This window comes from Artibeus jamaicensis, unplaced genomic scaffold (assembly GCF_021234435.1).
Source record: "Artibeus jamaicensis isolate MK-2021 breed Jamaican fruit bat unplaced genomic scaffold, CSHL_Jam_final contig_3330, whole genome shotgun sequence".
In the NCBI taxonomy this organism is placed as follows: domain Eukaryota; kingdom Metazoa; phylum Chordata; class Mammalia; order Chiroptera; family Phyllostomidae; genus Artibeus; species Artibeus jamaicensis.
In genome coordinates this window covers 32,898-60,715 of record NW_026521793.1, presented here as the reverse complement: position 1 = coordinate 60,715, position 27,818 = coordinate 32,898, and the positions used below count along the sequence as shown (strand labels likewise).

The window sequence follows — 27,818 nt, the reverse complement described above, 5'->3', positions numbered from 1 at the left end:
CACCTGTTATATATGAGGGGCAAAAACTTAGGTGTTCACTGGGGCAGGTCAATCCAGTTGCTGGGTTGTCACTGAGGGCGGGGTCAGAGAAGGAGATATGGCATTTGTTCCACTCTCTCTCAGATTTTGGTCCCCTCTGCCACTTCCCACAAGCAAATTGGGCACTTCTGGTGCTGGTTCCCGGGGGGGGGGTTGGATTGTGTACATTCTAGGACCCTGTGGATCTCTCCAATGAACTCTCCAGTCAGTCTGGGAGTCTCTCCCAGCACCTCAACCCCAGAAAGTTTTTTTCAATCGGTGCTTTTAGGCTTTATTTTCCGGCACTGGGGCCCTGTATTGTGTGTACTGTCTCACTGTCCATTTTTTCACCTGGTTTATCTGTGCATGGATGTATGACCATAGTCAGCCAGCTGCCTTGTGCCCTCATTGGGTCTGCCCACTGCCACCCCACGCCTGTGATCTACCAACCACCGCCTGCACCCTTGTGTTTGTCTGACAGCCAACGCTTTTCCCTGCTGCGACCCCTCTCCACTGGCCACCTACTCCGCCCCTCTTACCGGTCTGGATCAATGGTTTGTTGTTGTTGGACTTCCGTACAGTTCAATTTTCTGTGTTTTGTTTGTGTTTGTGTTTCTAAATCTTTGTTGTCCTTAAATTTGGTTGTACAAGGAGGTACAGTATTTCCACCTATTCCTCCATCTTTCCTGGAAGTGTAACCCTCCTGATATCTTGATTTTAACTTTGTGAGACTCTAAACAGAAGATCCAACTAAATCCAAGGGTATCCAACCTGCAACATGCAGGCCGCATGTGGTCTAGGATAGCTATGAATATGTTCCAACACAAAATTGTAAATTTAGTTAAAACCTTTTTTTTTCGCTCATCAGTTTTTGTTACTGTTTGTGTATTTAATGTGTGCTCCAAGACAACTCTTCTCCCAGTGTGGCCCAGAGACACCAAAACATTGATATTAAAGCCATGCTGTACCTGTACTTCTGACCTACAAAACTGTGAGATAATAAGTTTGTGTAGTTTTAAGATACTAAATCTGTGGTAATTTCTTCTGGAAGCAATAGAAATTAATACTGTAAAATTAAATACATCTACAAAGTCTCCTTTATCGGGTAACATAAGATATCCATAGGTTCCAGGGCTTAGGGCCTGGACATCTTCAGAAACACATTCTACCTATCACAATATGAGATAAGGCATATTTTTAAATAAAGAAAATTACTAGATATAAACAGAAGCAGTTCATAATGATAAAGAAGTCAATTTGTCAAAGAGGATCTAACAACTGTAAATATTTCTGTAACTAATGACAAAACTTCAAAATACATATAGAAAATATTAATATTTAAAATGTTAAGTATAAATAAACTCCACAATTATTTTTGGAATGTAACTTTTCTCTCAGTAGTTTGTAGAATACACAGAAAATTATTAAGGTTATACAAGATAGTAATAACACTATCAACCAACACAACCTAATTGATATTGGTAAAGCATTCCTTCCAATACAAGCAAAATACAAATTCCTCCCAAGTGCACATGGAAAATTGACCAAGACAGATAAACTCTGGGCTATAAAACAAGCCTCAACAAAGTTAAAAGAATTGAAATCATACAAAGTAAATACCTAAGCACAATGAAATAAAACTGAAAACCAATAAAAATGAAATAGGGAAATTCTCAAAATACTTGTAAATTAAACAACACTTTTTGAATCATTCATAGGCAAAAGAAAAAAGACACAAGGAAAATTAGAAAAATTCTGGACTAAATGAAAGTGAAAATACAATATACCAAAATTTGTGAGATGCAGCTAAAGCAATATTTAAGGAAATTTACAGCATCAAATATTTGCATCAGAAAAGATCTGAAGTCAATGATCTAATATCTGCTTTAAGAAACTAGGAAGAGAAGGAAACTTTAAAAATGTAAATGTTTCAATATCTCCTTCCTTCAATATATAAAGAAGGAAGGAAATAACAAATATATGCACACATGTCAATAAAATACAGAGAAGGACATTAGAAAATATCTATTAAACTAAAAACTGATTATTTTCAAAGATCAAGAAATTTGGTAAACCTATAGCCATAATGATCAAGAAAAGATAATAGACATAAATTACTAATATCATGAATGAAAGCAGAGACATCACTGAGAGTCCTACAAACATTTCAGGGATTACAAGAGTACATTATGAACAAATTTATGCAAGTAAATTTTTTGAAAGAGATTATCAAAGCTCACACAAGAAAAAATAAATACTTTCATATCCCTATTGCTATTAAAGGAACTAAAACTGTAGTTAAAAGCCTTTTAACAAAGAAATAAAGAACAAACTGATGATAACCTGAGAGGGAAGGGATAATAGGGGAAGGGCCATCAAGGAACATGCTATGGGCACATGGACAAAGCCAAAGCAGGTAGGTTTGTGGGTGGGAGGCAGGGGCGGGTGGGGCAGGGGGCCATGGTGGGGTGAAAATAGAGACAACTCTACTTGAACAACAATAAAAATAAATTCATTAAAAATAAATAAATAAATAAAATCACAATTATATCTCACCCCCCCCAAAAAAAAAGAATGTCAGGTACTGACAAAATCTACCAAACATATAAGGAAGAAATGGCACCATTTTTCACTAACTCTTGCCAGAAAGATGAGGAAACATTTTGCATTTTTTTTGAGGCCAGCATTATCCTCATTCCAAACCTGACCAAAAAATAAGACTACAAACCAGTATCCTTCATGAACATAGAGAGATGCAAAAAAAAAACCAAACCCCACAAAAACTTTAAAAATTAGCAAGTTGAATCCAGCAATATATAAAAAAGGATATTACATACAATCAAGTGTGGTTTCAGCCAAGATTGCAAGATTGGCTTACCATTTAAAATTAATTAAAATTCACTGTATTGACAGAATCAAAAAGAAAAAAAATTGTGATAATCACAATAGCTCCAGAAAAAACATTTGACATAATTCACTACCCACTTGAAATAAAAGTTCTAAACAAATTAGGAACAGAAGAGTATCTATTAAAAACCCCACAGCTATAATGCTTAATAGTGAAAGACTTAACACTTTCTCCCTAAGACTGTAAACATGACAAATGTGTCCACTTCAATATATCTATTCAACATTGTACTGGAGGTCCTAGACACAATGGTAAAAAAGAGAAAGAAAGAAAAGGAATAAACATTTGAAAAGAAGGAATGGATTTGTTATTTGCTGACAACATGACTTTCTACGTAGAAAATCATATCATCTAACAAAATAGTTACTAAATCTAATAAGTGAATTAGACAAAATTGCAGAGTACAAAGAAAATGTACCAAAAATATAACTGCATTTTATATGCTAGCAATGAAACACTGAATATTAAAAATTTTAAACTATAATTTACTGAAACTTTCCTATGAATCTAAAATTATCCTAAAAATAAAACATGTCTCAATTTATATATTATGACTTAAAAACATAGAGGTAAATACCAGAAGAGACACCTAAAAAAGACTTAAAATTATCGCTCCTCAGAAGTAAGGTTATTCAGGAGACCGTTGGGTTTTCTTTTTTTTTTTTAGCTTTTAATTTTATTTGTGTTTTCCAATTGTAATAATAATTTGATAGAAAAAAGTTTATGAAAAAATGCAATTTACAACACCATGAAAATATGAAATATTTAAAGATAAATGTAACAAAATATGCACAGACTTGTACACTGAAATCTACCAAACTACCAAGAAAAATTAAAGATAAAAATAAATGGAGAGATATATGTTTGTAGATTTAAAAATTCAACATTGTTAAGATTTACATCTTCTATGTATTAGTTTCCTATGGTTGCTATAAAAAATTACCAATTTGGTGGCTTAAAACAACATATATTTATTCTCTTATAGTTCTGGAGATCCAAAATGGGTTTTACTCAGTTATAACTAAGGTGTTAGCAGAGCCCTGATCCCTCCAGAGACTAGGGGAGAATCCATTTCTTTCTTTTTCCAGTTTCTTTTTTATAAGATTTTATTTATTTATTGTTAGAGAAAAGAAGGGAGGGATAAAGAGAGGGAGAGAGACACCAATGTGTGGTTGCCTCTCATGCACCCACTACTGGAGACCTGGCCTGTAACCCAGGCATGTGCCCTGGCTGGGAATTGAACCGGTGACCCTTTGGTTCTCATGCCAGCACTCAATCCACTAAGGCACATCAGCCAGGGCACTTTTTTCTATTTCTAGAGCTGCATTTCTTGCAATCCTTGGGCCCCTTCCTCCATTACCAAAACCAACCAGTGTAGCATCTTCAAATCATTGTCTCTGCTTCCATCAATTTGCCCCCTCTTAATAGTTTTCATTCTTCCTCCTTCTTATATGGAAATCTGTGACTGCATTTAGGGTCCCCCTGGATAATCCAGGATACTCTTCCATTAAAAGACCTTTAATTTAATCACATCTTATTTATCATCTGTTTGCCATAGAAGGTAATATTCACAGTTCCATGGATTAAGAAGTAGATATCTTTTAGAGTCATTATTTAGCTTACACCACTATGAAATTATTCCAAAGATTCAGTACAATCCCAGTGAAAATCCAGCAGCCTCTTCTATAGAAATTGACATACTGATTCTAAAAGTATATAAATATGCAAAGGACATAAAATGAGCAAAACAATTGTAAGAAAGAACGAAGTTGGAGAAGCTATACTACGTGCTTTTGAGGGTTACTATAAAGCTAAAACAATCAAGACAATGGGAATTAGCATCAGGAGAGACACATAGAGTCCAAAACAGACCCATACACACATGGTTAATTAACTTTTGTCAAAGGTACCAAGGCAACTCAATGGAGAAAGGATTGTGTTTCAACAAATAGCCTTGAAACAACAGGATAAATGGGAAAATACACCTAGACTCTTAACCTTACAGCATATATAAAATATACATGAAATGGATCACCAAATGTAATCACCAAAACTATGAAATGTCTAGAAAACATTGGGAAAATATTTTCCACCTAAGATTAAGCAAAAAGATTCTTAGATGGGATATAAAATTGGAATTCTTGAAAATTACAAATTCCTATTCTTCAAAATACACAATTTAAAAAGTTAAAAACCAAGCCACAAACTAAGAGAACACATTCAGAAACTATATACCTATATTTGAGAAAGTACTCATATCCAGCACATAGAAAGGACTTTTACAACAAAAAAAAGAAAAAGAAAATAAGCTGATAAAATGGCAGAAGAATAAGGGCACTCCATCAAAGAGGTTATACAAAAGGCAAATAAGCACATTAAAAATACTCAATATAAAAAAACAATATTTCCATACAGTAAGGAAGTACAAATGAAAACAACCAGATAAAACTACCTACTCACTATAATGGCTAAAATTAAAATGATTAACTATGACAATTGTTCCCAAGGATGTGGAGCAACTGGAACCCTCATATATTGCTGGTAGGAATTCAAAAACAGTACAGCCACTTTAGAAAATACTTCTGCAGTTTCTTGTAAAATTAAATACATACTTAATGACCCAGTACTCCCATGCCTAGGTATTTACTCAAGAAAAGGAAAATCATGATGTCCAGATGAGACTTGTATTTCAATGTTCAAAGCAGCTTTATAATAGCTACTGGAAAGAACCCAAATGACCATAAACTGGTGAGGAATTAAACCAATTGTGGTTCGTGTGTTCAATGGAGTACTAATTGTTACTAAAAAGGGACAAACTAGGGATGCATGCAACAACATAGTCAAACCTCAAATGTACTATGCTAAATAAAATAACTGATTGAAAACACAAAATATTGTGTAACTCCATTTACTTGACATTCTGGGAAGGCAAAAATGTATTGTAGATACAAAAAATAGATCAGTGTGGTTACAAGTGGGGATGTTTGGGGAAAGATGGGCTACGAAGGGACATGAGGGAAGTTTTTCAACAATGAAATGGTTTTATATCTTTAGGTGGCAGTTATACAAGTATATGGATTTATCAAAACTCATAGGACTGTGTACTAAAAAGGATAAATTTTACTGCATGTAAAATATGCTTTGATAATCCTGGTATATGTTATCTCCCTACACATATGCAACAACATCAACATCTAACATTTACTAGTTGTTTGTGGAATGTGAGGTATTGTGCTGTTTCTCATGCATTATTTTATGTAACCCTCACAGCAACCCTATAATGGAGGAACTTTCACTATCTCCATTTTACAGATGAGGAATGAAAGCTTAGATGTTAACTTGTCCAAGCAACTAGCAGCTCAGAGCTGGGATTCAAATAAAGAGTTGACTCTAAAATCCTTTTAACTGAGTACTATACAATACTGACTTTATATTGATAAGTCAAATTTTTTGGAAAAGCATCCAGATAGATACAAAAGGAGGGACCCCCTAAACACTGGAATTGTCTTCTAGAGGGGAGGCCCCTTGTAGTACAGGCTTCTCCCATAAAGTGTGTGTTCTAGGAACCAATCTGTATCAGTGTAACAGCTGGGATTGTTGTGAGAGGCTGCATTCAGATTCAGTGAATTTTTTTAAGACTCTTTCAATGCATTTGCCCATTTCATAGTGGGTGATTTACAAGTGCACCTGCCCACACTGCTCTGAGTGTTCAGCAGTTTTTGACAAAAAACACATGACCCCAGTGCCACATTCTTCCTATTTACCTGATCTTGCTCTAAGTGATTTTTGTTTATTTGTTTCCCTGAATGAAAAAAGTCCTCAAAGGGAAATATTTTGCTCATGTGGAAGAGGTAAAACAAAAATGGCAGAAGCACTAAAAGGCATCAAAATCAATGAGTTTAAAAACTGTTTTGGGAGACTTCCGCCAAGATGGAGGCATAGGTGGATGTGCCGTGCCTTCTCCCACAGCCAAGATTAGAGAAAACTTAATATTAGCAACAGAAAACACAGCCAGAACACGGAAAATTGAACTTTTCGGAAGTCCGTTAACAACAAATTCTTCAGCCTGACCGGTAAGGCGCGAAACCAGCGGCTGGCGGAGCAGGGTTGCACAGGAAAACTCGGTCAGACACATTCAGGCCCGTGGAATCCAGGCGCAGGGTCAGACCTAGTGAGCGACCCAGCGAGCAACCAGGCGAGCGACCTCGGGGGAGACAGCCGGGCCCGGGGCTGAGTGTTGACTGAGGTCGCGCATTTGTGCGAGGGTGGACAGGCGAGGGAGTGGGCGGTTGGACCGGGCCGGCAGGTCCCCACGGCAAGCGGCTGTGGAGGGCGCCGCCATTTCCCTGCTCTGACCCCACCTCCACATACAGCGTCATAATCCAGCGACTCTGAGTGGCCCGGCCCAGGTGAACCACCTAAGGCACTGCTCCTCTGCACCCAGCTGTGAGAAGCGGCAGAGGGGGTCGCCATTTCCCCGCTCGGGCCACGCCCCCACATACAGCGTCACAACCCAGCGACCTGGGAATCCAAGCCGCCGCTTCTCACACTTAAAGGGCCCGAACAGACCAAGAATGGCGCAGGAGGATCTCAGAGCCCCAGAGCCAATAAATCTAAGCGATGAAGAAATAGCAAAAGTCACAGACGCACAGTTTAAAACATTGGTGATCAGGATCCTCACAGAACTGGTTGATTATACGGACAAATTAGACAAATATATGAAGGCGAAACTAATTGAAATGAATGGAATTGCACAGGACACCAATAGCAATGAAAAGGAAACTGGGACTCAAATCAATGGAGTGGACCAGAAGAAAGCAAATAATGGCCAAACAGAAAAGAGTCAAGAAGCAAGAATTCAAAGAAATGAGGAGAGTCTTAGGAACCTCCAGGACATCTTTAAACGCTCCAACATCCGAATTATAGGGGTACCAGAAGGGGGGAAAGGCACAGCCACCAGTGGAAAACTTATTTGAACAAATAATAAAGGAGAATTTCCCCAATCTGGCAAAGGAAATAAACTTCCAGGAAATCCAGGAAGCTCAGAGAGTCCCAAAGAAGTTGGACCCAAGAAGGAACACACCAAGGCACATCGTAATTACATTAGGCAAGATTAAAATGAAGGAGAGAATCCTAGAAGCAGCAAGAGCTAAGGGGACAGTCACCTACAAAGGAGTCCCCATCAGACTGTCAGCGGATTTCTCAAAAGAGACCTTACAGGCAAGAAGGGGCTGGAAAGAGGTATTCCAAGTCATGAAATCCAAAGACCTACAACCAAGATTGCTCTATCCAGCAAAACTTTCATTTAGAATGGAAGGACAGATAAGGTGCTTCTCAGATAAGATCAAATTCAAGGAGTTCATCATCACCAAGCCCTTATTATATGAAACGTTAAAGGGACTTATCTAAGAAAAAGAAGTTAAAGAAACATGAACAGTGAAAGGACAACAAACTCACAGTTATTAACAACCACACCTAAAACGAAAGCAAACTAAAAGGACAGCTAGATCAGGAGTGGAAACATAGAAATGAAGATCTCAAGGAGGGTTAGCAACAGGGGAGTGGGAGGAGGAGAAGGGGGGAGAAGGTACAGAAAATAAGTAGCATAGACAGTAGATAGAAAATAGATGGGGGGCAAGAATAGCATGGGAAATATAGAATCTAAAGGACTTGAGACACATGGTCATAAACTAAAGGGGGGGTGATGGTGGGGATGGGGGGGTAGGGTGGAGGGGAATAAAGGGGGAATAGAACAACTGTAACAGCATAATCAATAAAAAAAATTAAAAATAAATAAAAAAAATAAAAACTGTTTTGAGCAGTGGAAAAAATGTCCTGATAGGTATATTGCATCAAAAGGAGTGTAGTTTGAAGGTGACTGAAGTTTAAGCATGTAAGAAAAAATACACAATATTTTATTAATAAATTCCAGGGGTTCTTTTTGCAGATTAACAGTGATCTCCAGCAGGGAAGACTAAAGACAGTTCACACATTTTTACCTATAATTGCTGATTTTTCTGCAAGGTGCGTGCACTTTGTATTATATGTATATCTTGTACTATGAAAAACAACATATGGAACTTCAATTGGAAAAAAGGGGGGGTTGTTAGAAGATGTACAAAATTCACATCCAAAGCAAACCTCTAAGAGTGTAACTGCAGTGATCTGGAGCAGTTGCAAATTTCTATATATACAGATTTTTTCTGCCATAGTACTCTACTCTACAAAATCTGGGTAATATGTACCTCATAAAGTGATTATGAATATAAGATAATGAATATGGAAAGTGTTTTACATAAAGCGCTAAGTTAGCGGTTCTCAAAATGTTTTGTATTAGAACTCCTTTACAATCTTAAACATTACTGAGGATCCCAAAGGGCTTTGTTTATATGAGTTATACCTATTGCTATTTACTGTATCAAATTTTAAAACTGTGCCCTGACTGATGTGGCTCAGTGACTTGAACATCATCTCACAGACTGAAAGGTCCATGGTTGAATTCCCAGTCAGGGCACATGCCTGGGTTGTGGGCCAGGTCCCCAGTTGGGGATGTGTGAGAGGCAACTGATTGATGTTGTCTCAAACATTGATGTTTCTCTCCTTCTCTTTCTCCCTACCTTCTCCTCTCAAAAAATTAATAAATAAAATCTTTAAAATTGTCTAAATGCTTATTTTAAATATTTATTAGTTAAAATAATAATAAACACATAAAATAATGCATGTATAATAATTTTAATAAAATCTATTTTCCAAAATTGTTTTTATAGTTTTACAATTTGTAAATGTCTGGCTTCATAAAGAACTTCTAGATTCTAATCTCTATGTCTGCATTCATTCTGTTGCACTGTTGATTTTGTTCAAGCATATAAAAAATCTGGCCTCACAGAGATAAGTAATTAGAAAAGAACAAAATATTTTAATAGGTCTTTCAGATAATGGTAGACATTCTTCTCTGGTAGGACACCAAAACTGAACAAGTGGTAGTTTCTTGAAGATTGACTGTGGTATGAAATCTGAAACCCTATCAATCAATTTATGGAAAATACTGGTTCACTGTGTAATAAAGATCTTTCAATATTGTGTCAAATATTGACACATTTCACTATACAATAGAAAAATAATCACACTAGTTATTATCACAACCCAATTCAGAAATATTTTATGTATTGAAAGGTTCTCAAGCTCACGGTGGTGTATATAATATTTTTAAAATTCTGATTTTTTCTTTGAAAGCTCAAATTTTACCATTTGCAAAAAACACCATCAGTTGTTTTCCTTGAAGTATCAGGTTCATTTGCATTTTCAAGAAAACATCTGTCAAATAACCCAATACAAATAGCCACAGTCCCAGGTAAAAATGGTGTTCCATGAAAACACCAGCTTGTAACTCAGGCACACAAGTGTTTTTCCTTGAGTCAAATACTGTACTTCTGTATACAGCAGAGGGCCTTTTGCATTCTGTCTACCTTGCCACATGGAATATTAAAATATACATATACTCAAGGGTCAAGATTGAATGAGATTGGTATTTTTTCTTGCTTTATTAGGACATTCATAAATGAAGCTGGCTTTTTTTTTGTAACTATAAGCACAATGTGGTAAAGAATCTGAAGATGACTACTACAGTTTCCTCTCACCAACTTGATTTGTGCTCAGGTACCAGCAGTTTACCCATCACTGCTTTTCCACTATCAGTGCAAATGTCAACGCAGAGAGGCAAAGGATGTTTTAGTATTATTACAAAGATAGTTTTGATCTCACAGACCCCTGGAAAGGTTCTCAAGGCCCCCCAGGAGTCTGAGAAAAATAGTTTGATAGCTGCTACATTAAATCCATGTTAGTTATGATTATTAATGCTCAAAGACACAGGGAGGCATTTCCAAACTGAAGAAAGGAAAATGTCAAGATAAGAATGACTTCATCCCTAGACTGTCAAGAAGAAAAGAGGGGATTCACAAGCTAATAGAAATGGAGTGAGCACCAAAATTAGAGAAAGTAGTCAGTTGAGATGATTTTTTTTCTCTCTGAAAGCACAGGGGGAAATTGCAAAATCTACGAAATCAGAATCCAGTCAACCAAATTTGGCTGTATTTATCACCAGAAACAATGACATTAAAAACAGACAGAGTTTTTTAAAAAATGGATAAAAGAATGTGAAGGAATTAGCCAAAGTACATATGCATGGTCCATGGATATGGACAATGGTATGGGGATTACCTGATTTATGGGGTGGGGGGTGCTGGGTGGAGGTGGGAAAACGGGAAAAAACAGGGACAACTGTAATAGCATAAGTAACAAAATACAATAAAAAAGAAAGAAGAAAATTAGGACATTAACAAATGCAAGGACAATAATAAACATAGGATTCATAGGTAAATGAAATAATATGAAGAGGTAAAATTTTTCTAAAAGACTTTATAATAATAGTACAAAATATAATTCCTAATTCAAATACTAGGGTTGGAAAAATAGAAACAGATTGGAATGTCCTGTTAGTTTTCTAAGGCTGCCAATATAAAATTGCCACCTACTTAGCAGCTTAAAAAGCAGAAACTTATTTTCTTTATAGTTCTAGATGTCAAAAATCTGAAATGCGTCTCACTGGGCTAAAATCAAAATGCCACCAAGGCTGTGATCCTTCTGGAAGTGCTAGGGGAGAATGTTTCCATCTCACTTCTAGAGGCTGCTTCATAGCACCTAGGCTCTTGGCCCTTGGCTCCACTTTTAAAGCCAGCAGTGGAGAGTGGAGTCCTCCTTACATTGACTCACTCTGATGTCCTTCTCTTCTTCCTCTTTTCTCCTGTGATTATGGATCCAGCCAGAGGGTCCAAAATGATCTCCCTATTTTCAGGTCAGCTGATTAGCAACCTTCATTTCATCTGCTAACTTAGTTTCTCTTTGCCAGGTAACAGAACAGATTTCCAAGTTTCTAAGGAGTATAATGAGGGCATATTTGGGTGTGCATCATTATTCTGCCTACCACAGGCCAATAATAAGAAAGGTCACTTACTGGATTAAAGAAAATTTAAATCTGTTGCATTTAAGAGTCACACTTGCAACCACTGTCAAAAGTCAAACCAACTATAAGAAAGGAGATGACAAAGATTTATCATGCCTGAGTAAGGAAAGAGAAGCGGTTTACTAGTATTTGATAAATTAAATTTCAAAGCAAAAATAATTAAAATACAAAAGTGACTAATAAGGAAAATATAAATAATGAAAAGCTTACAACATGGCCACAGAATATGAAAACAATCTGACAGTTCTTCTTTTAAGAATATAGAGAGATAGCCCTGGCTGGCGTAGCTCAGTGGATTGAGCGCAGGCCTGCGAACCAGAGTATCGCGGTTTGATTCCCAGTCGGGGCACATGCCTGGGTTGCAGGCCAGTTCCCAGTAGGGGATGCATGAGAGGCAACCATACATTGATATTTCTCTCCCACTCTTTCTCCTTCCCTTCCCCTCTCCCTAAAAATAAATAAATAAAATATTTTTTAAAAAGATGAACACACAAGTAGATAAAAATAGCATCGTTCTGTTGGCAGTGAAACAGTATCATGTATTAGACCACTGGAGTCAGACTGGACTTCGGTTCAGCAATCTTGAAATTTGAGTTCTGCTAAGAAACTTCAGTTCTGCTAAGAAAGCATTCAAAGCCAAGACTCAAACTATAAGAGAAAGTCTATTTAGAAAAAAGTCACAAAAGTCACACAGGTAGAAGAAGTGAGTCATAGCAGACACAGGCTCAGGAAACAAGTTACAGAGGCAAATGAAGGGCCCTTGGATCTTAAGAAAGACAGGGGGTCAAGAAAAACGTGCCTGAGAGTAGGGGGTGGGGAAAGGCACAAGTGTGCTCCATAGAGAGAGCTGCACTGGGTCCTCTGACTACAGGGTAATTTATCTGGAGGTTTCAAGGGACAGTCCCAATAGGATGTTCATCACCTTTCCAGGCGTGTCCTTTCAGGGTCATGGTCTCTACTGATTGGCTGGTGCCAGAGAAGGGGTCATTAGTCATTGCTGCTTGTCTCGATGTCAGCCATGGCATTGCTTGTATGGTTTTGCTTCTTTTCTGGGCCTGGAGCTGAGACACAACTGAGGCTCAGATGTATTTGTTGCAGAGCAGAACCTCACTGTCCTGGGGGCTTAATGCTTAAGGGCTATTATCTGTCCCCCTTGTTCATTCCCCTCTAAGAGAGTCTAACTGGCATCACTAGCAACATGCCAGGAAAAGAAAGGTCACAGGAGGGTCCAAACTGCATGACCAGCAATATGCTAGGGGCAGGGAGATTACTTTGGGGGCAATGTCCTTGTTCTCCTAGTTTTGCCTATTGCTAGGCACCTGGCACTTTCTGCCCTGGTGAACTTCTGCACCTGGCCCATAGTCCTTGCTCTGCTCATGTCTGTCTAACTGCCTACCACAGTCCTATCAAGAGAATTAAGTAGCAGGAGAAAAAAGAATCATAGGGCACTGATAACAATAAACACAAATCTAATTTAAAATGTAAAAAAAAAACTGGTTGAGTGTCTGCAATGTGTGAGATATACAAAGATGATGAAAAAACAGTCTCTTCCCTGAAGATGCTCAAAGACTAATAGGAGCAGAGGGGAATGATCGATCAACAGGTAACTACTGGGTTGGCCAAAAAGTGTTGTTTTTTTTTCCATAAGATGGCTCTACTAGTACTTTGTCTTTAACTTCTTTCAAAACAATTTTGTTATACTGTATTGTCAAAACTGTCATATGAGTATGCATTAAAAAGTTTATCAAAGTTGATGAATATTTGTGTAGCCACTTTAATATTAAATAAAGATGGAGGAAAATAAGCAACATTTTCATCATACTATGCTTCATTATTTCAAGAAAGGTAAAAAATGCAACTGAAATGCAAAAAAAGATTTGTGCAGTGTATGGAGAAGGTGCTGTGACTAATCAAACATGTCAAAACTGGTCTGCTAAGTTTTGTGCTGGAGATTTCTCGCTAAACAATGCTCCATGGTCGGGTAGCCCAGTTGAAGTTGACAGTGATCAAGTAAAGACATTAATTTAAGAACAATCAATGTTATACCATGTAGTAGATAGTTGACATGCTCAAAATATCCAAATCCATAAAGTTATTGATGGAACTGAAAAATGTGTCCTTTATTTTATGGAAAAAACCATATGGACTTTTTTGGCTAAATCAATATACATGCCATTGTAAATTGAGATGTGGAAGATTAATTTCCCTGGGATAGTTGGTGAAGGGAAGTGGGACTGGGGCAGTAGGTTGGGGATAGAGAATTCTAGACAAAGGAGACAAGATTTTTAAAAGTAAGGAGACAATCTTTTGTATCCCAAGAGACTGGAACACATGGAGTACATTCTGTGAATTTTCTCGAGTGGGGTGCTGGGGAAACAGGAGAAAAGGCATCTGAGGAAATAAGAGAAAGGTAGGCTGGGGTAAGAAGGTAGAGAGAAGTTAAACATCAAGGTAAAGTCCTTTGAATTAATTAACAGGCAATAGGACGCCACTGAAGATTTTCTGAGGAAAAGGGTGACAGAAGGTATAGAGGAATGTGTAAGATAGACTATAATTGGTAGAGAATGGAAGCAGAAATTCTACATAATTCATAATAAACTGATAAAAACAGACTGAAAGTGGTCTAACTATATGAGTTTCTTTTCAGCATTCACTTGTTAAGCAGTATAGTAGCATTGAAGAGATTATTTATGAAACTTTGAGTCTCAGGTTCCTCATGAGCAAAATGCAAATAACACACCCTCTACCAGGCAGTGCTGATATAACTGTCAGACAGCAATTATTGCAGGGTGTGGTGTCAAGCAGGCAATACTCAATGAATGTTACTTTTATTTTTTGTTTTAAGTATATTTTATTGATTTTACTATTACAGTTGTCCCAATTTTTTCTCCTATTTTCCCCTTCCTCCCTGCAACCGCCCACCTTTCAGCATTCCCCCTGCCTTAGTTCATGTCCATGGGTTGTATAGCATAAGTTCTTTGGCTTCTCCATTTCCTATACTATTCTCAAACTCTCTCTGTCTATTTGTTCCTATATATTATGCTTCTTATTCCCTCTGCGTTTTCCCCCCATTCTTCGCCTCCACCTTCCCAATGATAACCCTCCTTGTGATCTCCATTTCTGTGATTTAGTTCCTATTCTAGTTGTTTCCTTAGTTTTTGTTTTTGTTTCTTAGGTTCAGTTATTGATAGTTGTGAGTTTGTTGTCATTGTACCATTCATAGTTTTTATCTTTTTCATAGACCAGAGGTGTCAAACTCATTTTCACTGAGTGCCACATCAGCCTCCCAGTTCCCTTCAAAGGACCCATTATAATTTTAGGACTGTATAAATGTTACTACTCCTTAACAGTTAAGCGAGAGCTTGGCTCTGCCACCAGGTGGAAACAAGGTGCCAGGCCAGATAAAACAAAATGGAGGGCTGGATTTGGCCCACCACCCTTGTGTTTGCCACATGTGTCATAGACTAATCCCTTTAACATTTCATATAAGGGATTGGTGATGATGAACTCCTTAACTTGACCTTATCGAGGAAGCACTTTATCTTCCCTTCCATTCTAAATGATAGCTATGCTGGATAGAATAATCTAGGTTGTAGGTCCCTGCCTTTCATGACTTCAAACACTTCTTTCCAGCCTCTTCTTGCCTGTAAGGTTTCTTTTGAGAAATCAGCTGATAACCTATGGGAATGCTTGTAGGTAACTGTCTCCGTTCCTTTTGCTTCTTTTAGGATTCTCTATCTTTAATCTTGGGTAACTTAATTATGATTTACCTTGGTGTGTTCCTTCTTGAGTCCAATTTCTTTGGGATTCTCTGGGCTCCTGGAAGTCTATTTCCTTTCCCAGATTGGGGAAATTTTCCTTCATTATTTGTTCAAGTAAGTTTTCAATTTCTTGCTCTTCTTCTGGCAGCCCTTATGATTAGGATGTTGCAGCATTTGAAGTTGTCCCAGAGGTTCATAAGCCTCTTCTCATTTTTTGAATTTTGTTTCTTCATTCTGTACCAGTTGGATATTTATTTCTTCTTTTTGTGTCCAATCATTGATTTGAGTCCTGGCTTCCTTTCCTCCATTGTTGGTTCCCTGTGTATTTTGCTTTATTTCACTTTGTGTAACCTTTATTTCTTCCTTCATTTTGTGAATGAGCTCAATTCTGTGAACATCCTGATTACTAGTGTTTTGAACTTTGCATCAGATAGGATGTCTAACTCCTCCTTGCTTAGCTCTTTTTCTGGAGTTTTTTTAAGTATTTTTTATTGCTTATGCTATTCCAGTTTTCCCAATTTTTCTCCCTTTATCCCCCCTCCACCCTGCCCCTCCAACCCTCCAGCATTCCCCCTGCTTAGTTCAGGTCAATGGGTTGTACATATAAGTTCTTTCAGTACTCTGTTTCCTATAACATTTTCTATCTCTCCCCATCTATTTTATGCCTACTAACTATACTTCTTCTTCCCTGTACCTTTTCTCCCCCATTCCTCACTCCCCCCTCCACACTGAACTGCCTCTGTGTGATGTCCATTTCTCTGATTCTGTTCCTGTTCTTGATTTTTGCTTACTTTTTGTTCTCATTGTTTTTCTTTTCTTTTAGGTTCATTTATTGATAGTTGTTTGTTGTCATTTTATTGTTCATATGTTTATATTTTTCTTAGATAAGTTCTTTTGATATTTCATATAATAAGGGCTTGGTGAGGATGAACTCCTTAACTTCACCTTATCGAAGAAGCACTTTATCTGCCCTTCCATTCTAAATGAAAGCTTTGCTGGATAGAGTCATCTTGGATGTAGGTCCTTGTCTTTCATGACTTCAAATACTTCTTTCCAGCCCTTTCTTGCCTGTAAGGTTTCTTTTGAGAAATCAGCTGATAGCCTTATGGGCACTCCTTTGTAGGTAACTGTCTCCTTATCTCTTGCTGCTTTTAGGATTTTCTCTTTCTCTTTAATCTTGGGTAACTTAATGATGATGTGCCTTGGTGTGTTCCTCTTTGGGTCCAAATTCTTTGGGACTCTCTGAACTTGCTGGAATTCCTGGAAGTCTATTTCCTTCACCAGAGTGGGTAAGTTTTCCTTCACTATTTGTTCAAATCTGTTTTCAATTTCTTGCTGTTGTTCTCCTTCTGTCACCCCTACAATTCAGATGTTGGAATGTTTCAGGTTGTCCCAGAGAATCCTCAGCCTCTCTCCATTTTTTTTGGATTCTTGTTTCTTTGTTCTGACCCAGCTGGATGTTTATTTCTTCTTTTTGTTCCAAATAGTTGCTCTGATTCCTGGTTTCCTTTTTGTGACTGTTGGTTCCCTGAATATTTTGCTTTATTTCATTTTGGGTATCTTTCATTTCTTGACCAAGCTCAACCAGTTCTGTGAGCATTTTGATTACCAGGGCTTTAAATTTTCTATCAGATAGGTTGGCAATCTCCTCATCATTTTATTTTGAGGTTTTGCTGTGTTCCTTCATTTGGGACTTATTTCTTGTCTTGGCGCACTTGATAGATTGTAAGGGACTGGGGCCTTAAGTATTCACCCAGGCAGGGCAACCCTCTTTGCTGTGCTGCTTATGGAGGAGGGGCCAGAGAGGGAACAATGCACCTTGCATTCTCATCTCTAGCCCACTTTCCAACACACTCTCATGACAGACTGGAACTATCTCTCACCAAGGCAACCCCAGCCTTAGGCCACAGTCAGCTCTGAGTCTCGATTTTCTGCTTAAGTCAGTCCCTCTTGCGCAGCTTTGCCAAGCTCAGCAGTCAGACCCACCTCACAGCAGTTTTTCTGAATTGGCCCACATGGTCCACCCTACCAGTCTGGTTGTTCTAATTGATGTTTTCTTTAATTCCTTTCTTGTTGGAGTTCCATGAAGTTTGATTTTTCTGGTGATTTTGGTTGTTTATTGATTTTATATTGGTTGTTATTCTTTCAGTTGTGCGAGGAAGCAAAGGGTTTCTACCTACACCTCCATCTTGGCCAGAACTCTTTTTCTGGAGTTTTGATGTATTCTTTCATTTTGGCCATATTTCTTTGTCTCAGACACCTGTTATGTGAGGTGTAGAGCCTTAGGTATTCACCAGGGTGGGGCAACCCTCTTGCTATATTGTGGCACTGTCTCTGGGGAAGCATTCAGAGAGGTGAGGCCAATTCCAAATGTTCAGCTCTCATCACACTTTATGGTACTTCTCTCACTTCCCACAAGCAGATTGTGCCCTTTCAGGTCTGATTTGCAGATGGGTGGGTCTGTGTACACTTTAGAACACTGTGGGCCTCTCCAACAGGCTCTTGTGTGAGTCTCCCCCACAGCTGCTTGAAACCCCCACATATTTTTTTACAGCCAGGAGTTTTGAGTCTTTAGTTTCCCATGCTGAAACCCTGGGTTTTGTGCTCTATCTTGTTCCCCCATTGTTCCTCCTGACTTATCTGTGCACAAATGTGGAATCACCCATGAGGCCCATTACCTTGCCTTGTCATGTATCCTTACCACCCTGGCTACTAGTTTCTGGCCCTCCTACCAGTATGGATGAATGTTTCTGTTTTTTTAAAATATTTTAAAGAGACTTTATTTATTTATTTTTAGAGAGAGGGGAAGGGAAGGAGAAAGAAAAGGAGAGAAATATCAGTGTGTGGTTGCCTCTTGTGTGCCCCCGACTGGAGACCTGGCCCACAGTCCAGGCATGTGCCCTAGACTGAGAGTTGAACTGGTGACACTTTGGTTTGCAGGCCAGAGCTCAGTACACTAAGCCACACCAGCCAGGGCTGGACCAATGTTTCTTTAACTCATTGGTTGTTGGACTTTTGTGCAAATAATGTTCTGGCAATTCTGGTTGTTCTTTTGTTTTTAAATTGGTTATTATCATTCTTTTGGTTGTGAAAGGAAGGGAAGTGTTTCTGCCTATGCCTCTATCTTTGCTGGAACTTTTGAATGTTAGTTTTAAATAATGACTAAATCAAGGATGAAATACAACACTATCACACAGTAAAACACTTCTAAAACACAACTGAAACATCAAAACAATTGGACTGCTGCCAAACCAAAACTCAGAGAAAATGTATTTACTTTGAAAGTATAAAATAAAAACAGAAAACAAAGAAAAAAGAGGCAAATGGAAAGTTAAGGCATTGAGTTTCTAAGAAATTTAGGGGAAAAAAACTAAAGGAGTCAAAAAAATAATAAAACTAAAAGTAAAAATAGAAATACAAAAACAGAATTAATAAGTTACACCAGTAGTGGTTCTTTGAAGAAAATAAAGAAACTATTCATTTAATTAAAAAAATTAATACAACTGGAAATTTTAAAACATGTAATTTATATATATATATATGTTTTTAACTGAGGGAAGGGGAAATAGTACCTCAACTATACAAATATATTTGAGAACCAAATAGAAAATAAAAAGCTACATATCAAATAGAATATCCCTAGCCTGACTGGCAAGAAAATATGATGCCGCAATAACACAGTGGTAAGAAAAATATTTGTAAAGATTTTATTTTATTTTTAGAGAGAGGGGAAGAGAGAGAGCAAGAGAGGGAGAAAAACATCAATGTGTGGTTGCTTCTCATGTGCCCCCTACTTGGCACCCTGCCCACAACCCAGACATATGCCCTGACTGGGAATCAAAATGGTGATGCTTTGGTTCGCAAGCCAGCACCCAATCCACTGAGCCACACCAACCGGGGCTAAGAAAATTTATCTTTTTAAAAAATCATGGTAAAAGCCTAAACTACTCTGAGTTACTTTTCAAGAAACATTCAGACCAGAGTCCAAGTACAATACAAAAATGAACTTTGCTTAGTTCTTCACCAACCAGCAAATGGAGGTTCCACTGGATATTCTGGAATCAACTACTACTTCCTGAATTTCACGTTTTCAATTTCACCTTTAAATAAATTTAAAGAGAGCTGAATAAATTTATTCAACTCTCATTTGAATCATCAATGTAAGTGTGTGACCACTAGTAGCATCACATATGTCAAACTACAAAGTTAGTATCCTCTCTGAAATGTATATGGAGCTTTGGCTTGAGGCTCAAACTTCCTTTCTCAACTTGTAGGGAAGGGAAAGGGATTAAGTAAGAGAGGTAAGGAGGAAGAAAATATACCTAGTAAAGAGATGACACTGTGAGTGTAAATGTGTTAATATTTATTTTCTGCAAATCAAAAGAATGCAACTAGACTCTTTTTAGACCCCCTCAATGAAGGCTGCTGGCTTAAATGGCAAAGGCACACTTGCATGTACATGCATGCACACATCCCCGTGAGTGCCTCTGTTTCTAACACTTTAGATAATGACTCCAAATGAAAATGGGTTGACACTCTTCCAAACTATTAAAGGGACTCCACCTATCACACTGAGCAGAACCTTACTGACAAAATTAAATGTCTTTTACATACTCAATGGGCAAAAGCTAAAAGCTTTCTCACTAAGATCAGGAACAAGACAAAGTTGTCCACTTTCACCACTCCTATTCAACATAGTATTGGCAGTCCTAGCCACAGCAATCGGACAAGAAAAGAAAATAAAAGGCATCCAAATTGGAAAGGAGGAAACAAAGTTGTCATTGTTTGCAAATGGCATGATAGTCTACATAGAAAATCCTATAGACTCCACCAAAAACAGCTCAACCTAATAAATGAATTTAGCAAAACAGTGGATACAAAGTCAATATCCAGAAATCAAAGGCATTTTTGTATACCGACAATGAAACAACAGAAGCAGAAATCAATAAAAAAAATCCCATTTGATATAGCAACAAGAAAAATAAAGTACCTAGGAAAAACCTAACCAAGGAGGTAAAAGACTTATGCTCAGAAAACTACACAACACTGAAGGTAGAAATCAAGGAAGACACAAACAAATGGAAGCATGTATCATGTTCCCAGATTGGAGAATTAACATCGTCAAAATGTCCATACTACTCAAAGCAATTTATAGGTTCAACACAATCTCTATTACAGTACCAATGGCATATTTAACATACATAGAATAAACACTTCAAAAATTTATATGGAACCATAAACAACCCTGAATAACTGCAGCAATTTTCAGAAAGAAGAACAAAGTGGGAAGGATCATAATACCTGACATCACACTATTACAAGGCCACTGTAATCAAAAGAGCATAGTAATGGCATAAGAACAAATACATAGACCAATGGAACACAATAGAGAGCCCAGAAATAAATCCAAGTCTCTATGGTCAATCAATATTTGACAAAGGGGACAGCAACATAAAATGGAGTAAAAATAGCCTCTTCAACAAATGGTTTTAGGAGACCTGGACAGATGCATGCAAAAAAAAAAAAGTAACTCGATCACCAACTTACACCATACAAAAAATAAATTCAAGGTGGATAAAAGACTTAAATATAAGTCATAACACCATAAAGCCCTATAGGAAAACATAGACAGGAAAATCTCAGACATTTCAAGCAGCAATATTTTCACTGATATGTCCCTGAGAGCAAGGGTCATAAAGGAAAGAATAAACAACTGGGATCTCATCAAAATAAAAGGCTCCTGCATGGCTAAAGAAAACAGCATTAAAATGAAAAGACAACCAACTGTATGGGAAAATATATTTGCCAATGGTGCCTCGGACAATGGTTTGATCTCCAAATATATAAAGAACTCACATGACTCCACTGCAGGAATACAGATAACCCAATTAAAAAATGGACAAAAGACCTCAACAGAAACTTCTATGAGGAGGACATACAGAGGGCCCAGAGACATATGAAAAGATGCTCAGCATCAATAGCCATCAAAGAGACACAAATTAAAACCACAATGAGATACCACTTCACACCAGTGAGAATCGTCATCATAAACAAAGCAACAAGCAAGTGTTGGAGAGGACATGGAGAAAAGAGAACCCTAGTGCACTGTTGGTAGGAATGCAGATTGGTTCAGCCCCTATGGAAAACAGTATGGAATTTCCTCAGAAAACTCAAAATGGAACTGCCTGTTGAGCCAGTAATTCCACTGCTGGGATTATATCCTAAGAGCCCTGAAACACCAATCCAAAAGAACCTATGCACCCCAATGTTCATAGCAGCACAAGTTACAATAGTCAAGTGCTGGAAGCAACCTAAGTGCCCATCAGCAAATGAGTGGATCAAAAAACTATGGTACATTTACACAATGGAATACTACCCAGCAGAGAGAAAGATGGAGCTCCTACCCTTTATGACAGCATGGATGGAACTGGAGAGCATTATGCTAAGTGAAATAAGCCAGGTGGTGATAGAGAAATACCATATGATCTCACCTGTAAGTGGAATCCAATCAACAAACAATCAAGCAAGCAAAATATAACCAGAGACATTGAAATTAAGAACAATATGAAAGTAACCAGAGGGAGTTGGGAGGGCATATTGGGGGGAAAGGGGAAAGGGTTTTCAGGAACAACTATAAAGGACACATGGACAAATCCAAGGAGGGGTAGAATGAGGAGAGCGAGGTGGAGATGACTGGGATTGGGTGGGGGGAGTGGAGGGGAGTAAATGCAGACAACTGTACTTGAATAGCAGTAAAATAATGTAAACAATTTAATGTCTTTTAGTGGCAATTTGAACTGATTTTTATTAAGATGGAAAATATTTTAAAATATCTAACCAATAGATATAAGAAAGCGCAAAAGCCAAATAAAATCAAGTCACTTATAAGGAGGACTCAAAAAGAGCCCAAGTTGGTGCAAAAGTGTGCAGTAATGCATGAGTCACTCTCTACCTAAGCCTGTCACTCATCAGGTTGCTCATATATCAATAAGTTAAGATGAGGAAAGTAAAAGCCCTGTGTCAATAATCACTTTACCTATTTCATTTGCTAATATTATAAAACAGAATGGTTGTAACAGCTTCATTCAGCAATCATTTTTCTCACTATTAGGTCTTAGCTGACAAAGTACAAATCATCACTTATAAAGAGCCCATCTCCAGAGTTCAAGTCAAGGGTTTTATCTTAAATACTAGTCACATTACACAGGGACGAAGTACAATTAGGCAAGGAAATTGGAAACCCCAAACAATACTGGCAAACTTAACCCCAGAGTCCTAGAAAACCATCTAAAATTCATCCAACCCACTGTCTCTCTCATAAAACTAAGAGTCTCCAGTAGTACATGTCTATTTGTATTCAACATTACTCATCACCACCTCTATTGAATGCCTCAACATCCTGGCCATCAAAGAACTCACAGCTTAAAAAAATGTGTGTAATTGCCAAGTGATGCAAAACATGTTTTTAAAACCAGAAATTATGAATTCAAATGAGATGTGTCTCCTTTAAACAGTCCCCCTGGGAGACAATGCACTAATTCCACTGTATTGCTCAAACCATCTTTAGAGCCTGCCTCCTGGAATCATGAGAGCATGCAGTCTGTTCTTCTGAATATCCTCAATGTTGTCAAATCTTCACCAAGAGGACATTTGATTTTTGGAAATGACCATGTCAGTCAGAGCCAAGTTTAGTGTGATCAAACTAGGTGGGATTATTTGGGTTTAAAAATGATATATTATTATATGACAAAACTGACTTCCTTACATGATTTATAATCTGAATCCAAAGGAAATCAGATTTCCAGAGGAAATTCCAGATATGTAACAAGGCATATGAGCAATGGAATATGTATACATACTGGGTGGGGCAAAAGTAGGTTTACAGTTTTAAGTATATGAATTAGAGTTACTCCTGTATTATTTATTAATTATTATATTAGTTTCCATATGAACAACTATAAATCTACTTTTACTCCCAAATATATATTTATCTTTACCCTACGTAACTTCTTTGCAGGATAATACACATTTGGGTGTATAAATTCTGAATAAGGTTCGCTTTGTTTAATCATTTACAACTCATAAATAAAAGGCTCCTTAGTATATTATAATTACTATGTCATAGGGCAGGGGGCTGTCACTAAATTAGAGAAGTAGTATGGCATTCAGGAAAGAGCACCAGCTTCAGAAGGTGTCCTACTTGTGTCAGATTCCTGACTTGGCTGCTTGCTGTGTGACTTTAGGGAAGTCACAAGCTTTCTAAGACTCTGAAAAATAAGGCTGATATCTAACTCATAGTGTTGTTGTAAAGATTTGAGAAAATGGATATGAAGCACTGACAGTGCCTGGCATGTGGTAGATGCCCCATAATTCACAGCTATTATTAATAACTTCAGTATATCAAAAAAGTTTTCTTACTATAGGTGTTTTGATATGACAGAATGACAGGTGAAAAGACTTTTGGGTGGTAAGCAGTTCATTAACAGAGTTTACATACACTCAGTATTTTTTTAAAAATAATATGTAAATAGTATTTGAAGTAACCGTTAACACTACATACAGTATTTTAAATCACATGTCACCAGCAGTGTTCCCAGCACACTGATCTTTCATCACTGTCTGAACATACCACACTCTCACATGACCCTGTGCCTTTGTATACTTTGTCCCTTCTAAGATGCCTTTCCTACCCCTAGTCTTACAAAACCCTATATTCATATCCTTCAAGATTGAGCTGTGAAACCTTCCAGGCCTGCTCTAGACAGAATTACTGGATCTACCCCCATGTGCTCCCACAGCATTTGGTTCCTGTCTCTGGAATTCCTCATCCTATATTGAATTGTAATTTGTTTCATTTCTGCTGCTTCTTCTGGGCTTGAGCATGAATAGGGACTATATCCCCTTTCTTTTTGTCCTTAAAGCATCTAGCACATTTCTTGGCGCACAGTAGGAACTCAGGAGATATTTGAGTCATGATTGCTTTAAATATAAATACTTTACAAATAGACTGTTAACAATTACCATCAACCACATTTCACTTTTTCCCAATTTCACGTAAGAGACAAGATAACAGACTCCAGAATAACTTTAGAAGTTCCAGCACATGGGAGTTTCTAAACACTACTTATCTCCTCAGTACTCCATGCCCACCAGACAGAATCCCTAGAACAAGGTTCCTCAACCTTTGCCCAAGGCTAGTACACCTGTGGGATGCACCACATTCTGTCAGGAGCTCACTGTGGATGACTCAGAAGACATTGCTGAGTTCTCATTGCCTTGAAGCACTACCTGGCTACCAAGGCCAAAGGTCCTTCTCTGAGCCAGCACCTCCACCAAGATAGCAGAAAATCCCAATGCTCCATGGGGAGGGCAGGGTGCCAGCTTAATGACACCTACTCCCAGATCTCTACCTCCCAGGAACATTTTGGAGTCACAGTTTGCCAATGCTGTATACTTGTAATAGTATGCCAATTCAATGAATACTGCTCCCTAGCTATTAGGAAGCCTTGGGCATTCAAGGAAGAACTTGGTGGGTCCAGTGAATCTGTTTCAGCAAGTCTTAACCTGTGTAACTAAAAAGTTCATGATGAACCAGTTCTATGCCAGATAGAAACAGGCAGAGGATCAGCTGGTAGTCCTATGCAACTCAGCGGTGGCACATATGAATCATTCTCTGTCACTGCAGTTTTTTCTGAGCACTGGCAACAGAGCAGTGGGTTCAGACTCTCACCAAGATAAAAAGGTTGGAAAGGAGATCTGGAGCCATGACCCATGAACTGGGACTCACTAAACCATGACAGTGACTATTTTGGGGACACACTTTACACATACTTTACAAAGCAAAATCAGCCACATTCTGCCATAGTGTCATGGTCTTTCCTATCTCACCAATAGAATGGCTGCATTCTGAAGAAGGGAAAAGGGTGAAAGGAAAGAGAATGAGGCCACAGACCACCAGGAAAGAAGTTATTGAAAGAAGCAGCTCTAGATTTCCATCATAGGTTCTGGAGAGTAATTCATTCATTCATTCCACAAATATTTATTCAGTCAGGTACTATTCCAGGTATGCATAATAAACATAGTCCTGGCCCTGGCCCCGGCCCCATAGGGCTTATAGGAGGAAATTATAGTAGGGGAGACAGGCATTAGTCAAATAAACACACAGACAAATAAGTGCTATGATGGAGGAGTAGAGCATGATACAGAGATTGCATAAACAGGAATCAGTGGACCTGGTCAAGGAAGTCAGAAGAGCTTTCCTTAGCAAGTGACAAGTGAGCTGAGATATCAAAAATAAATAGGAGTTAACTAGGTCAGGAGGAGAAGAGAAGGGAGGAGAAGGAGACGTATCTGGCAAAGAGTACAATATATGCCAAAATCCTGGGGTAGAAGGGAGATGTTCAACTGGGAGCAAAGTAGCAGCAATAATGTTTGAGGCCCTGGCACAAGGTTTCTCCTGTCTAAACCCCCAAGTTTGCTTTCTAGCTGTCTGGAAGGTCCTCTCCATTATAGAACAGACTAAAGAACAATGTCAAAAACTAGGTGTACCTACAAAACATGACACACCACCAACTTAAAAAACAAAATCAGACTTGCCAATATTCCCTGCCACTGTCTTAGTAGTCACCACTGTGAGGTAACACTGTTCACTCCCACTGATTCAGGAAATCGGAACCCTATAAAACAGTTTTAAACTTTTCAGGTACAATGAAAGTGTCGATAAATATGTTGATGAGTACTGTTGATATAAATCTGTTTAGATACCTAATATTTTACTGTAATTTTCATATACCAATATTTGGAAGAAGCTATTAGAAAAATGGTTAAAGATGTTATCTGTGCAGCATTATTTTGCTTTGGAAACTCTCACATGTGAGTTAGATCACTCGATGCAGTTCTTTGTGGCTTATGAATTATCTATCACCTTACAAAATAGTCCTGGAACTTTCTATTTATAAAGCACTTTGCAGTCAATCATTAATTTGGCCTCCCTATCTGCTGGGAGATTATACTCATTCTACAGCTAGAATGGACAGATAAGTGAGTGGGCCAAGGATGCAAAACAATTCAGGCTTGACTTACCTTTATTATCACCCTCACCAAACAATGCAAACACACAAGGCCTGTCCAACTTCAGCACCAATCCTGCCACTCTGCTGACCAGTCCTAACTCCTACAAACAGCAGAGGAAGACGCTGCAGTTTGTTTTCCATTATCTGCTCTCAATAAGGTCCTCTATGCAGAATACCTTCAAGGCCAACAATGATCATAACTACACTATGATTAGAACATTGGTACTCCAGACCCAAATATGAACTTAGTAGTGCTCAAACAGGAACAAGAGCACCTAGGAAGTCACAATGATTCATATCTTAAAATGTCACTGTTCCCAAGGAAACTGAACTCCCAACTCACTCTCTCTCTCTCTCTCTCTCTCTCTGCACCCCCAAGACATCCTTTCTTTCCCAATAACCAGCCCAGACTACTGGGCTCCACCTGGCTCCCACAGTATAATACAGCACAGTGCTGTCAAGCATCTACTTACATGCCCTTCTCTACCCCCAACCAGGGACCTGCCAGCATCTAAAGCACCTGGCATAAGACCTAGCATATAACAGTTTTATTGAATGCATGGCTTCCCACCAGCAAATAAGGGAAATTAGTATGCTCTTCATAAAGTAGTGGAGTTAAGAGATCAATTAGGCCAACTTTTATTTTTCAAATGAGCAGAGAATCTCCTGATAATATATGACCTGGTCTCCAATCCAGGTCTGCTGGCTCAATTTAGTCCTCCAAATATTTCATAAGTGCCTACTATTTGTCAGATATGGTGGGAGGTGCTGGAGATAGTGCGATGAGCAGGAAATGGTCTGCTTCAGGGAGCTCACAGCCTGGGGGATGAAACAGTTACAGAACATTTGGGCAAGTGCAAGGACAAATGCATGACTCCTTAGCCAGTATTCTCTCCACATTGTCCAATGGATATTGCCCAAATGGGAAATATGACAGCAGTATCTACTTCCTGCAAATGAACTTACAGTGAACACATGAGAAAACGCATATGGAAAATTGTAAGGTTCATCCCCAAAGGCATTTATGTAAGGTATTGCCA

The 27,818-nt window shown here is 38.2% G+C and overlaps 1 protein-coding gene across 2 annotated transcripts in view; it reads right to left on the bottom strand.

Moving 5' to 3' along the window:
* Positions 1 to 27,818, bottom strand: part of TMEM185A (transmembrane protein 185A) — a 48,925-nt gene that overhangs the window by 20,505 nt on the left and 602 nt on the right. The window contains exon 2 of one of the 2 annotated variants that reach the window (XM_053664064.1): positions 26,789 to 26,879. The exons of the other annotated variant lie outside the window; for it this stretch is intronic. The gene's annotated coding sequence lies outside the window, so the exon portion shown is untranslated. The remainder of the gene's footprint in view (positions 1 to 26,788; positions 26,880 to 27,818) is intronic. 2 annotated transcript variants of the gene reach the window in all.